Source organism: Triturus cristatus, chromosome 12 (genome assembly GCF_964204655.1).
Source record: "Triturus cristatus chromosome 12, aTriCri1.1, whole genome shotgun sequence".
NCBI classification, from domain to species: Eukaryota; Metazoa; Chordata; class Amphibia; order Caudata; family Salamandridae; genus Triturus; species Triturus cristatus.
In genome coordinates, this window is record NC_140595.1 from 390,219,885 (window position 1) to 390,234,128 (window position 14,244).

Sequence of the window (14,244 nt, forward strand, 5' to 3'; positions counted from 1 at the left end):
AGATATTCCTTACCAATCTCAGCATCTATCACCACTCCCAAATATGTCATCTTTTTACCACTCCTTTATCCATACTTGGTGCAAATTTGTTGACCACTATTTGCATTTTATCCCTGTTCAGAGCATAACCGGACACTAGGCCGAACCATTGGGCCCTTATTTTCAATTGCACTCATCGCCGCCTCAAATTGTGTGGTGACTACTGCGACGTCGTCAGCATATGCTAACACATTTTCTATGGGCCCTGTATCAAATAACTGAGGTATATTCAGTGAATACTCTAAATATTTCAGAAAGGGATCTATGTAGATGGCGAACAATAACAGGGAACAAGTGCTCCCCTGCCTCGTGCCTCTCATTATTTTGAATGCCTCGGTCAGTCCCCCGTTAACCCACACTCTAGCCTCTGGCCCTTTATACAAGGCTTTCACTGCATGAATAAACTGTTAGCCAATCCCTTTCCAATTCATAGTGGCCCACAGGAATTGCCAGGAGACCCTATCATAAGCCTTCTCGGCATCTAAAAAGATTGCGGTCATAGGGTCTCCTGCTACCTGTTTCACGACAAACAGTGTGATGATCTTCCTGATGAGCTCTATGGTACTTCTACTAGGAACAAAGCCATGTTGGCTCTGGGACACGATCTTCTGAATCACTAATGCCAAACGATAGGCCAGAGTTTTAGAATAAACTTTCAGGTCTCCGTTGATAAGAGTGATTGGCCGATAAGACCCTCACTCATCCACAGGTTTATTTTTTGGGGGAAAAATTATGATCTTTGTCATTGCCCAAGATGCTGGTGGATCCGCCCCCTCTATGATTTGTAAAAAAAGAATCTTCATAATGTCCATCAGTTGTTTTTGAAAAACCTTATAAAATTCTGTGGGGATCAAATCTGGTCCCGTCGCTTTCCCCTTTGGTAAGCTGGCAAGAGCATTTGCTATTTCCTCCCATTCAAATAGTTGATCTAGCTGAATCCTCTCTTCTCCTGTTAAGAGAACTTCAGCAGGTTGGCTCAGATATTTCCTTATCCGCTCTTCTCTCTGTGCTCCCCCCCCCCGGTCTTCTGCATAGAGAGTTCGACAAAATTTACAAAAGAGTTCGGATTTCACCTAATTCAGTTCTCAATCCCGCCACGGAGTCTCTGATTGCCCTGATTTCGTTCCGGGTAATTTCCTCCCTTGATCTCACCGCAAGGAAGTGTCCCACCCTTTTGCTACATTCATACATCTCCTCTCGGTGCACTATTGCCTTATCCACTGCTTTTTTCAGCAGTTTCTCCCCTGTCAGGGTTTTGCTTCTTGCTACCCCTACGCAAGCAGTTCCTATGGCTACTTTCTGCTGTATGGCCTTAATTAAATTACACTCAGCTTGGGCCAACCCACTTTGCAAGGTCTGAAGTTCCACTATCTCAGCTTAATTTTTCCTTATTGCAAATTGCATTGTTTCCCCTCATATCCCCGCTTTTAGTGTGTCCCATACTATGCCCAGGAATGTGGATCCAAGGTTCCTATCCAGAAACTCTGGAATCCACTTCCTCGTATACTCCACATATACCTCATCCACCAGTAATGCTCTTTCAAACGTCCATGAAGAGCAGGGTTTCACCTGGTCCCCCTTTCCCTGTATCTTAAGTACTAATGGACTGTGGTCTGAGAGATATCTAGGAGCTTTTTCAATTAAACTTCTCTATCTGATAATGTGCGAAACAAAGAAATAATCTAATCTCACATGCTTCTGGTGGGGTGCAGAATAGTATGTGCACCCATGATCTTGCGATCTTAAATCCACCAGACATCACACAGACGGTGCTCCTGACACATATTACATAAAGCCTGGTAGACTTTTGGTTTCTTGCCAGTATATGGTTCCCCAGCTTCCAACACCTAAGAAGATTGATGTTAAAATCTCCACACACCACAATTGGCAAATCCCAATGCGCCAATTCATTCGATACCCTCCCCAATAAGGCTGGGTCGTCGATATTACTACCATAAAGGGTGCATAGCGTAAACTTAAAAGAACCAGGGGCACTACAACTAGCAATAACCCACCGCCCGGCTGTGTCAACCTTCACTGAGGAGAAGAGAATAGCTTTGTTACGGGCCAGAATTGCTACCCCCGAGTACGTGCACCCTGCAATGTTGCTCCAATTACACTGTATCCTAGGTGTTTCAAAAGATCTTTCTGGTTCCCCTCCACTTCATTCTCTTGGAGACATATTATATCGGCTTGTAAGAATCTCAGCCCTTGGGAAACTATTTGTCTCTTTTTAGCATCATTCAGACCACATATGTTTATCGATCCAATACTCAGCTTACTCATCTTTAAGATTTATATCGATACCCCCCCACTAAGGACGCGTTAATTTCCTTCTTACCCCTTTAAGTGTCCGCAGTGACTTCCCAAATTGATGTGCCCATTCCCCATCACAATTAGCTCCTCCATCTCCCTCCCCCTCTACCCCCCAGACTCTCCCCCTTTCCCTTCCCTCTCCCAGGCTACTCTCCCCCCAACACCTAGACAATCAGGCAATGCCTGAATGATGTGCGTCTGATGAAACGCCCCTCCGTCCTCCCCATGCTGTCCCAAAACCAAAAAAATGACAGCGACATTTAATTTCTCCTTTCTGGCATAGCCTCGCAGACCTACTGGCCCTCACACCTTCGGGCTTTCCACACCTTTTTCCAGTTTGGTTATCGCATTTAAATACCCCTGCGCTAAAATCTTTGATGCAGACATACAAGAGGTTCCTTTATATTTCACTTTCAGCCTGGCCGGGTTCTGTAGAAACACCTCTGCCCCTGCTTTTTGAAATGGTGTTATCAATTGTCTTAATCTCTAGCGCTGTTCAACCGTCCCATGGACAAAGTCCGGCTTAATAAAGAATGAAACCCCATCATGTGACTTTGGAGAGTTAGGTCGGGCTTGGTCATATACCAGTTGGCGCAGCAGGAAATTACCAAAGAACACTAAGAAAGCCCTTGGTCGGTCTTGAGGCTGCTTCGTCATCATTAGGGGTACCCATTGGGCTGTTTGGATCTCGTTGTTCCAGTCCAATTCACTTGCTCCGGGAAGGTATTTTTCAGCAAGTTCACAATATACAGCCTTGGGTTACTACCTTCCACCCCCTCTGGTACACCCAGAAAGCACAGGTTATTTCTTCGCTGTCTATTTTCCTGCTCCTCAAGCTTGAGCACGACATCCGGACGAGTTCCTCCCTGCCCCGCGTTCTGTTCCTTCAGCGGCTCAACTTCTGCTTCAAGGGTCTCAGTCTGTGTTTCAACCATCGTCAGCCTTTCTGCAAAGTCCCCGAATTTCTTATTTATTTTCTGAATACCTTCTTGTTAGCAATTCTGCCCTGCGCCCATCCGCTCCTACTTCCTCCTGCATTTGCTAAATGGAGCATAATATCATGGAAAATGATGGCTCTTTAGCTTGTGTCCCTGGTTCTACCATCTTATTTGAGCCTTCCCTCACCTCTTCCTCCTGGGCAAGCCACGTGTCCGAGTAATCCCATTTCAGTTGTCTCCCCACTTGCCATCTCTGGCCTTCTTTCCTTTTGCGACCCCCTGTACTCTTCTTCCTCTGGGTTACTTGTAGCTGGTCTCCTGACGAGGAGGCATCTGTTTCCAGGCCCCCCTCACTGCTAGTCATAGAGATATCATCTTTCCCTGAGGGATCAGACTCATCGGTTAGGTCGAAAAATGTCTCCCCTATACCGTTGGGCAAAATTTCCCCTCTGATCTGCTATCCCACTTTCACCATGTCACTTTTTGCCAGGCTTTCGATTTTCCCCTGTTCATTTGTGTAATTTTGGGGCAATGTTTCACTCCCGGGCGGGGGGTTTAATATCTTGGCTCCCTTTTTATCTGTTATTGTTTGGTCGTGGTGGTGGTCATCTCTTTCTTTCCTCCTCTCCCCCTTATCGCCTTTTAGCTCATCTGGGCCAGGGGGCAGACTTCCTGAAGGTCCTTCAGCTTTTGCAATTATCTGACCCGATTCCTCAGTACTCGCCTCCCCACAATGCACCATTTCTTCTGCCCGAGTGTAATCTGAGCTTGAATAGGTGTTTGTCTTTTACTTGCAGCCTCAGTGGCAGGCAGGTTACCGAACATCGCGGTAAGCGTGGGTTGCGTTGTGTCGTCCTCCGTCTGCCCTACCTGGTCTCCCTACTGCCTTCTTGGCTCCGTGGTCTTTTTTCCCTCTACCCGTGACGACCCATTGCTTGATCTCGCCGGTGCTCCCATTCACCCCGTTCAGGCTAGCAGGCGCCGGCGGTATGGGGCCACTCCCTATAGAACTGCCAGCACCAGCATGGACCTTAATCGCCTTACCGCCCCTCGATGTCGTGATTCCAATAACTCCTTTGTGTGTCCGTCCTCTCATTGCATGAACACATCTCCGTTAGCCGTATAACTATTAGCAACAGCAGGAATGGAGCATCCATGACCTCGCTCACAGTGTCCGACCTCAGGCTTAACAGACCAGTCCGTCGCTGACCATCGCATCGATCCATTCAGGGAGGATGACGGGCTCCAAGCAGATAATCACATTCCATCTTGCCCCTAAAGAATGCAATTTTAAATATGTTTAAACAAAAAAAAGTTAAATTTGAACATAAACTTATTTCTAAATATTCAGCTTTATTAAAATATTTATATATGCTTTAACATTTTACATTTATTTTTTCTTATTTTAAAAACAATGTAATGCCATTAATATATATCTTAATTAGCATCAAATTAAAATATGTTACAAATATTAATATTATCAGTTACATTTAAAATGTCAACTTTATTACTTTGCACATCTTAAAAATATAAACTTAACATTTAAATATAAAACATATATATTTTTTTAATCTCCCCATCCTCATCCCCTAAAACCCAATATTCTGTTACTAAAAAAAGCATTCAACAATTGATACAACAAAAAAACTAATTTGAACAATTTCAAAACTAAAAACACAACTAAAAATACACATATACAGTCAAATACATTACAATAAATGACATACTAATTAACACCTGCAAATGATATTGCATACAGCAATATTCTCTACTTTGATATGTTTTAACCTTTATTAAAAACAACACTAAAAACTATGCGGCCATCACTGGGGGAACGGGACCAACCGTCAGGTAGTCTGTGGTCCTGCGCACCAAATTAGGATCCGACTGCCGTGGAGATGGTCTGAAACATCCCCTTTGTATTGAGGCATGTGCTGTTGCCCGGAAAAGAGCCGCAGCACAAGCCCCAATGCAAAGGGGCATGTTTTCAAACATTTCTGCACCCTGTGGCAGGCACCATGCGGTGCCTGCCAAGCAATGCAGGGATGTTTAGGTGGGCACCACAGATGCCCCCCAGGGCCCATAGCACAGGGCCACGGTGGACAGGGGCCCCTGCTAGGGCCGCAAAAAAGCCTTCCTGACAGCCTTTTCATGTCGGAAGAACCGATGTGAAAAGGCTGGGAAAAAGGTGGATCGTAATCCCCAAGGCGTTGGCTGAGAAGGCACCGCCTCTATTGTGGGGAAGGCGATCATACCGACTGCCCAAAGAGCTCCTTGAGCCCGTCAGAAGCTGTCGGTTGGTCCCTGGGCCAATGCAGTCTGACCGACCGCATCCTAATGCGGCGGTCTGACCGCAGTTAGCCAGGTCAGTGGGATCGACAGCACATCGGTGTCGGTCCCACTGACATCATAATGCCCTATTACTTACCGGTAATCTTAATTACTCCGCGTCCCTTATGTCCTCGTCCCATTCATTACTATGCGGAGATAACCATCTCCCGACAGAAAAAAAGGATCAGAAGAATGCTGGGACACTAACCCCGCCCCTCCCACCGGGAGTACATAAGGGGTACTTACCCAGCAGTCCGCCTGAACAACCAAGACCACAACAGGAAGGCAGACCGTCCGGGAGGGAGGGCGGGTCGTATGAATGGGGCGAGGACAACGGGACCCGGAGTAATGAAGATTACCGCTAAGTAATAGAGCATTACCCCCAGGTCCCTTTTGTCCTCGTCCCATTCATTACTATGTGGAGAATACCAAATCAGAAAAGCCGACCTTCCCAAACAAAACAGAAGCCAACCCAGGAAACCACACCAAGGTAGCAACCGCAGGAAGCAAAAGGAAGAACCCCGCAAAATCCCAGGCAGATCCCCCAACAAGAGGGAGCCCCACAAACCCAGGACGAACCCAACAAAACAATGGGAGAACATTCAGACGACCAGACTGTACAGCAGGAACACCCCACAGCCAAACAGAGAAGGGGAGAGCACGAACACACAAGCCATCCGAGGCAAGAAGGAAACAACAGTGAGGAGGCTACCCAAAGAGAAAGACCAAGAGCCACCAGGCCAGCAAGCCAGAACCGGGCAACAGGAGCCAATCCCAGGCACAGAGAACCCATGCCAGCCGAATAAAGGCCCCTAAAGAAAAGAAACACCCAGGGGATAAGAGCGCCAGGGAAACGCGAATCCCCAACCAAAAACAACCAACGCCGTCTCCGGAGAAAAAAAGGCAGAGAAGCCCACCAAGGGCAGGACCAAACCAGAAGAGAAGGGAAGCAAATGACCCAACCCCAGAGAGACCAGAGGACAAACCCCCAAAACCCCAGAAAAGAGCAGCAGGCCCCATGAGAAAAAGGCCAGCAGCAGCCAACAGACCACCAGCACCCAGCCCGGAAGGCGAGAAAAAGCCCACGGACAGGCAAAGAGGGAAAACCAAGCCAACCCACCAGGCCCGAGAGACTAGGAAACAAGTCAATAAGGGAACCAGCACCTCCAGGAAGCCCGAGCAGCAAGAACCGACAAGGGCAACCAACCAGGACAAAAAGACCCGGAAAAACAAGGAGGAAAAGGGAACAGGAGGAACCACATGAACCCCAGAGCACAGCTCCAGTAAATGCCCCAGCCACAACCCGGAGGAAACCGGAGCAGGAAGCAACAGCCCGAAGAAGGCAGACCCCGAACTCCAGAGAAGGAGAGCAACCGGACGGTCAAATGACCCAGAGAACCCAAGACCAAAGCAAGGGAACCCTAAGGGAGCCAACACCAACAACAGGCAAGCCCAACCAGAGACAGGCCAGCCAGAGACGACCCCAAAAAGCCCAAGCAGAAGGCAGGGGCAAAAATACATAGGCCAGCAAGACAGAGGGCCAACAACCCCCTAGAGGACCCGAAGGAGCGGGACAGGCCCAAACATCACAGCATGAAACCCCAACCCACAAGGGGAGAGGAACAGAAAAACAACCAAAGACACAGCCGGGAAGCCAAAGCCGAAGCCAAGCAACCCGCACGACCAGAAGGACCCGAAGGCCCAACCCAAAGCCGGGGGAAGGCCAAAGAAGGGAAAGCCCCAGCAGAGCACAGGCCAGATAGCAAACAGCCCCGGCGTCGCCCAAACGAAACCCAAGAGGAGGCAAGCAGGTAAAACAGGAGTGGGTGACAGACCCAAACAGGCAGAGCCAGAACCAAGAGGCCACAACGTCAGGAACACACCACACCTGCAAGGACCGGAACCCGACAGCAGAGGGATCAGCCCCCCCACAGGCAGAAAAGCCACCCGAAAAGAAGTGCCAGGCAACCCAATGAACCTCCAACACAGCCCCAACAGGCAGGCCAGGACCACAGCAAGAGTGCAACCAGGCAACCCCGAGCAGGTCACACCAAACAGAAACCAGCAGACCAGCCAAGAACAGGAGCCACAGGGAGGAAGGGCGACGGCAACAGGCAACCACAAGTAGGTACTGCCGAAGGCCAAGCAGAAGCAACCACAAGCCAGCAGACCAGGAGCGACCGAAACACGGCCCCTGGAGCAACATGAGTACCGGGAAAAAAACCAGAGGCACAACACCGGCAAAAAGAACCACCAGAAAGGGCAGGGACAACACCCCCCCTCCACAGCGAACCAAGCCGGAGAAGGACACCACAGGCCAGAAGAGCCCCAGCGGAGGCGAACAGAACCCGGGGAATTCATCCAGGCATCTAACACCGACCACCCAGCAGCACCACTGATACCAGACGAGATCATAAGAAGCAGGGAGGAAAGGCCGAAGGAAAAAGCACAGCCAACAGCCAAGAGGCCAAACACAAGACACCCCAAGGAAAGCAAAGAGCCACCGAGGAACCAGAGCAGACGAGGCGCCCAGAACACCACGCAGCAGCGAGGCCCAGAGAGGATCGACCGAGGGAACCCAAGCACACCGGCAAGGGAGACAGACCCCAAAGCAGGCCAGACCAGCACCACAGCGCCCACCAAGAACCAGCAGCCGGGGGAAGCAGAAAAAGAGGAACTCAACCTTATCCAGAAACCCGGGCGACCCCACCCAGGAGAGAAGCCATTCCCAGGGAAAAAAGGCCAAAGGCAAAAACCCCGGAAGCCAGGACAGCAACATCCAGACCCAGGACACAGCCAAGGAGCCCCGGCACCAAGCCTGAATGTCAGGGCTAGCAGACAACCAGGGCAAAAAGCAGCACAACAACATGGAAAGGGATCCTGAGAGGCAGAACAGCAGCAGGATGACAGAGACAACAACCTGGCACCGTAGCCAAAGGCACACCCTCCAGGAAAAGCAACGGGCAGAGACCCACAGAGGCACCGGGGCACAGAGCACCACCCCAGAGACACAGGGAAGGCCAAGGCCAGGCCAGGGGCGAGAAAACCCCAAAGAAAACGACCAGAGGACTGCAGCATACAGGAAGAGAGGTAGCCACAACAAAAACCATCCCTCCCCGTAAACCCGGAATGGGGAAAGCAGAGTACCCACCGGAACATGGAAGGACACAGCCCCCGCAAACCCGGAGAGGAGGCCGGGACACCACCAGGAACAAGGCCCCTACCCCAACAGACAGCCCAAGGCAGCCAGGAAGGCAACACCAGAGCCGAGAAGAAAGAGCACTCTCCCGATGGTCAAGGTGAAGAACGCAGAGCAAAGCCACCCAACACGAGAAACAGAACTGCAACACAGCCGGAGCCAACGGCACAATGGAGGCAGAACACAGGACCCGAGCAGAGCCCAACAACAAACCCCAGCCCCGCCCGTATGAACCTGCCAAACAAGAGGAAAGGGCAGCAGCCCAAGGAACAGGAAGCAAAAAGACACTGCCTGACCACGGCAACATCGACAGACTCCCTGCCATTCAAACATGGAACGCTTCACGAATTGGCGTGCCAACCTAGCACAGGGGCCATGCGAATCTACTCCGTATCAAAATGCAGGAGAAGAAAAACATGCCACACAGAAAGTAATTGGAGAGAAGAACGCCACCCGGGAGACCGAGCGTAGAGCAGCAAAACAAAATCCGCTAAACCGGGGACTCTGCGCCGAAAGCGTGTCCCCCCAGGCCAGAATCTATGGAAGACATGAAGCACACAACCGAGTGACAAGGTGCAAATGCGCGAGTGCATGCCTCAAGGCCGCAACCCAGTGTGGCACAAGAGTAAGCACATACATCAGGGATCACACAAACACCTTACATACCACACAGCAATTGCAGTACACAAACATGGGAAACAAGTGACGAGCCCAGAATCACACGATCCCGAAGCAAGGGCACTGACCGGGACAACAAACATGGGACTCCAGGCCCCAAGTCCGGCAGCACCATGAAGCACTACACCAAAGGAGCCGCCGGAAACACTGCGCCCCTCAAGCTGTACAGGAGGCAGTATCCAGACCAGCCATGGTGCAGACACGCACCAACAAGAACAGCGCAGCACAAGTGACACAGCCCCTCACATGACAAGAGAACAACTGCGAGAAGGGGACATGCGAGGGCAGAAGCGGGGATGCAGCCCAGTGGCAGAGCGCAAGCTCCGCAAGGAAGAGGCCCCGGGAACAATCCCCGGCATCTCCAGGAGTCCCCATCGCCCATCTCGGCTGTATTAGAAGAAGCCGAACCTGCCATCGCGAAGTATGGAAACTGTCTATGACCCAAAGCCGCACAGAAAATGCTCCGCAGGCATGAGGCTCAAACCCTGGCAACCCCAGAACCCTGCCATGCGCATCTGGAAGGGAGGCAGAAAGCCAGGCAAACAAGCAACAGGGAACAAGCAGCGTGAAAGAAAAAAACACCGCTACGCAGGACTCACCCGGAGTGGGGGCCGGAACACCAACAGGAACAAGGCCCCCACTCCAACACCCAGCTCCGAAAACCCCAAAGGGGCATCATGCGCAGCGCGTCTTCCACCCGGCCAGGCCACAGGAAGACGCACTCAGCGACCCGGAAGCACCCGGGAGGCGGCACACCAGCCGCAAAGAGCCAGTAACCAGGATTTCCAGCCAGGAACAACCCCGCCTCCCAGCAAGCCCGGCAGACCAACGCAAAAACCCCCCGCCCACGAAGCCAGGCAGCCGAAGCGGGGGGAGGAGAGAAGAAGCGCAAGCCACCCCAGCCCAGCAGGAGCAGCACCAGCATCCAAGACCAATCTGTCGATAGACAGAAAAAAGAACAGGCGGACTGCTGGGTAAGTACCCCTTATGTACTCCCGGTGGGATGGGCGGGGTTAGTGTCCCAGCATTCTTCTGATCCTTTTTTTCTGTCGGTAGATGGTTATCTCCACATAGTAATGAATGGGACGAGGACATAAGGGACCTGGGGGTAATGGGCCCCTATATTTTTTCCTTCGATATTCCTGTTGACTATATTTTTGATATCCTGATGTGATTGACATTATATGTTTGTATCACAATATTTTTTTTCCTTTATTTTTTCCACCCACAAAAAGAGTTTATTTGGAGAATTTTATAAAGCACATTATAATCTAACATGTAACTACTTGCCTTGCAAAAATAATACTCCTTGTGAAATTTGAACTGTCTTTCTACTAACCCTAAAAATAGCTCTAAAGTAGATGATACTATCACTATATTGTTGTAATGTCTCACAATTTCCATTGTACTGAAAAACACAAATGTATGGTTGTCTCAATTTCTTGCAGTTAAAAACATGCCTTTGTTTAAAAATTAGAAATTGGACTATCTGGAGGTATATTGGTGTTTGCTAGATATATATTTTTACACAACATATTTTCATTCTCAACCATCATTAACAGAGGCTGTTTCCAATTTTATTTGCCACAATAAAATATTTTCTTGAAAGTTTTTTTTTTAACCGTAAATATTTTGCAATCTCCCCAGTCTTTTCAGTGGAGTACCCAGTCTGCGAAACTCTAAATGAGGCCCAGAGTATTTAGAGCATAATGATTTGGGTGGATTGGTTTGGAAATGCAACTCCTAATGCGAGTTAAAAGGGCAATGAATTTCAGTTGAGATCAGGAGGTTGCAGTGGGCCCATGACACTGGGCATTGCTTTGTCATGTATCTCAAATGCAATTCAGAGGTGTGTAAAGTTTATACTGCTGGAGCTTAGGGCCAGATGTACGTAGCACTGGTTGCAAAATGCTGGTCGCAATTTCCGACCGATATTTTTGTGACCAGTGTGCTATTTTTCTAACCAACCTATGTACAATTAGGCCGCTTCACAAAATACAGATTCATAGTAGGCTGCAATTTGACCTGCCTAACATATATTAATGACGTAGGTCGCAAAGTGTGACCCACTAGGAATCACAGTCATCACAGGGACGGTGGCCTGCTGAAGTCAATTTTTTTAATGGCCTATTTTCCTTAAAGTAAAACCTGATGCATTTGGGAAAAAAAGTCACTAACATTTTTTAAGATTAGGCAGTCCTCCATGGGACCACTGCCTACTCTAAAAAATATTTTTGTTCTACATTCTCATAGCGGAAGAGGTCCCTTGGAACCCCTTCCAGTGTGCGAATACCTTACCACTACCTTTCAGTGGTGAGTGAAAGATTCTTTTTTAGCAAGCAAAATTATGGTTGTAAAACATTAATACATACTACTTTGAATTGGTATTTGGGGGTGGACACCCTAAACACGACCCTTCCAAAAAACGATTAACACTTTGGTTGCAAAGCAAATTTCTCCATTCATCGTGAGTCTTGTATGGATGCCTATCATTGGTCAGCTCGTTGTTGGCAGTTTCCTGATATCTTTTAAACTTTCTGGATGTTGGTGACTTCTTATTTCATATGAACTTGAATAAGATGCAAAAGTACAGATTGCAACATGAGATCATATATGCAGAAATATTTACATAGTGTGGGAAGTAATAGTATTTGCAAGAACTACAGAAAGGATGTGAGATAAAAAAAATTGCAACCACCTATTCTGCAAAGTAGTTTAGAGCAATTTCTCTTCACAGAAATTTCCAAGATGACAAAAAGAATGTTGCATTCACCATCAGGGCAAAATACAATGCACGCAAGGAGAAATATGAGCATTAAATAAAAAGGGACCGTTTGTTCGGCCTTTCCTACAATGCTAGTTAATATATATATATTTTTTTTGCTTTATTTCAGCAGCGGCTACATTGCATTTTTCACCTGTGCATTCTCATTTTTCAGTTGTAAAAATATGAGGACGAAGTCTTGTTTCTTGAGTCCTCTTTCTAATTCAGTCTATCTCATAAGCTGCTCAAACGGTGGGGGCGGTTATTCCAGCCCAGGACATAGATTTATCACAGCGTCCCTTCCAAACCACAGATGGAACCGCTGTGTTCGTTGTACAAAGCCGACCCTTTCCACTCCCACACAGTCTGATGCACCTGGATAACAGCACTACCTGTTTACAAATGACCCCAATTTTCTGCTTGGTTCAGCAGCAACTGTTTACCCTCCCTCGCGATGTAATTAGGCCTTCAGAGTTCATGTGTGCCTATTATGTTCTCTCTTGTGTTTTGTGTCGGGTTCTTTTTGTAGCAGTAATCATATATATATATTAAATTGTTGTATCAATTGGTTGGCTAAATTATGCACAGTGGGCCTAACTGGCCCTCCATTAACATAAAGTCTGCTAAACAACGTGTTTTTTCTGATAATTATACTCTAAAGCTTCAAATGCTTATTCTGGTAAATTTGCCTTACTTCTGTCTTTTTCCCATTTCTGCTAACTTTTTAATAACACACAAGTCTGTCCCTATGCAGCGTGTAGCGTCTGTTGTCTGTGGAATAGTGAAGTAAATATATTTTCATTTGTTTTTCTAAATATATATGCAGTTCCTCAAACCACTCAAGAGTTCTAGAAAATGAATGTTTTTTTTCAATTGGAAATGAATTTGGCTTGAAAACCATTCAATTTCATAATCTCCTTTCACACATGTCTTTATGAATTGTTTATGGTGTTTAATTTTTATATACCTGGCACATTTTTCTTTTGACGTAACTAGCTTCACACTTTTTATTATTTCATTACTAATAAATGGATCAGGGTAACCTACAATGAATCTCAGGTCAACTCCTTCGAGGCCCTTGTTCTCAGTTTAGGGTTGGTGAACAAAGTAACCAAAAGGCTTCATGTTATCAGGGACACCACATTTCAGTCGTGGGATTTTTTTGTTCAGTGTATTTTTTATTACTCTTGCTATCCTAATTGGTTCAGTTGGCAAGAAGCAGATAAACAATTATCAGAATGCAATAGGTTTTTAAAGGAAATCCAGAGCTGGAAAACAGCATCCTGGATGACATGGACGAATTTGGTAACTTTATGTGTTCATTGTGAATTTACTAGACAGATCCAATCAACTCTAGGGGGCATATTCTCAAGGAGCTATTGCCGAGTTATCGGGACTTTATTGCAGCCAAACCCACGATAAATTTACCGTCCCATTCACAAGCCGGTGCTAACAGCCTATATCACCAGTTTTCCGGCGATAGCATCCTCAAAAAACATCGCCACGGATTACCCCGGCAACTATCGCTAATGAGATGCAGAGAAGGCGTTCCCGATTAAAAAGCCATGACAACATCACTCCACAACATTCTCAACGACCAGTCAGATCGCCGATAAGATAACAAAACAGGCGATAAGGCACGTTAGCAGCAGGAAACTAACACCTGCTCTGATCTGGTGTAAAGTCAGACAACAACCGGCAGCAGCCAAGGGAGCACAGCTCACAGCCAAATATGAAGAACAACAGATGCCACGAGCAACTGAACATGCAGCCCGGGGCCCCAATAGGACAACAACACCCACCGCCACCACCCCCCCGGACCCCACCACCCTCCCCCCTCCCTTGGAGAAAGAGAATGCACATCAACATAAAGAAACCGTGAAGCAAACAAATCCCCTGAAGTCACAAAATCACAACACCTAAAATACAGGTGCAGCCAGACAAAGGGAAATCATACATCCAAATCTTATAAAACAAAT

At 47.7% G+C, this 14,244-nt stretch overlaps 1 pseudogene; it reads right to left on the reverse strand.

The window, feature by feature from the left end:
• Positions 1-9,148: 9,148 nt before the first annotated feature.
• On the reverse strand, positions 9,149-9,243 carry LOC146776005 (U6 spliceosomal RNA; annotated as a pseudogene).
• Between the last annotated feature and the right edge of the window lie 5,001 nt (positions 9,244-14,244).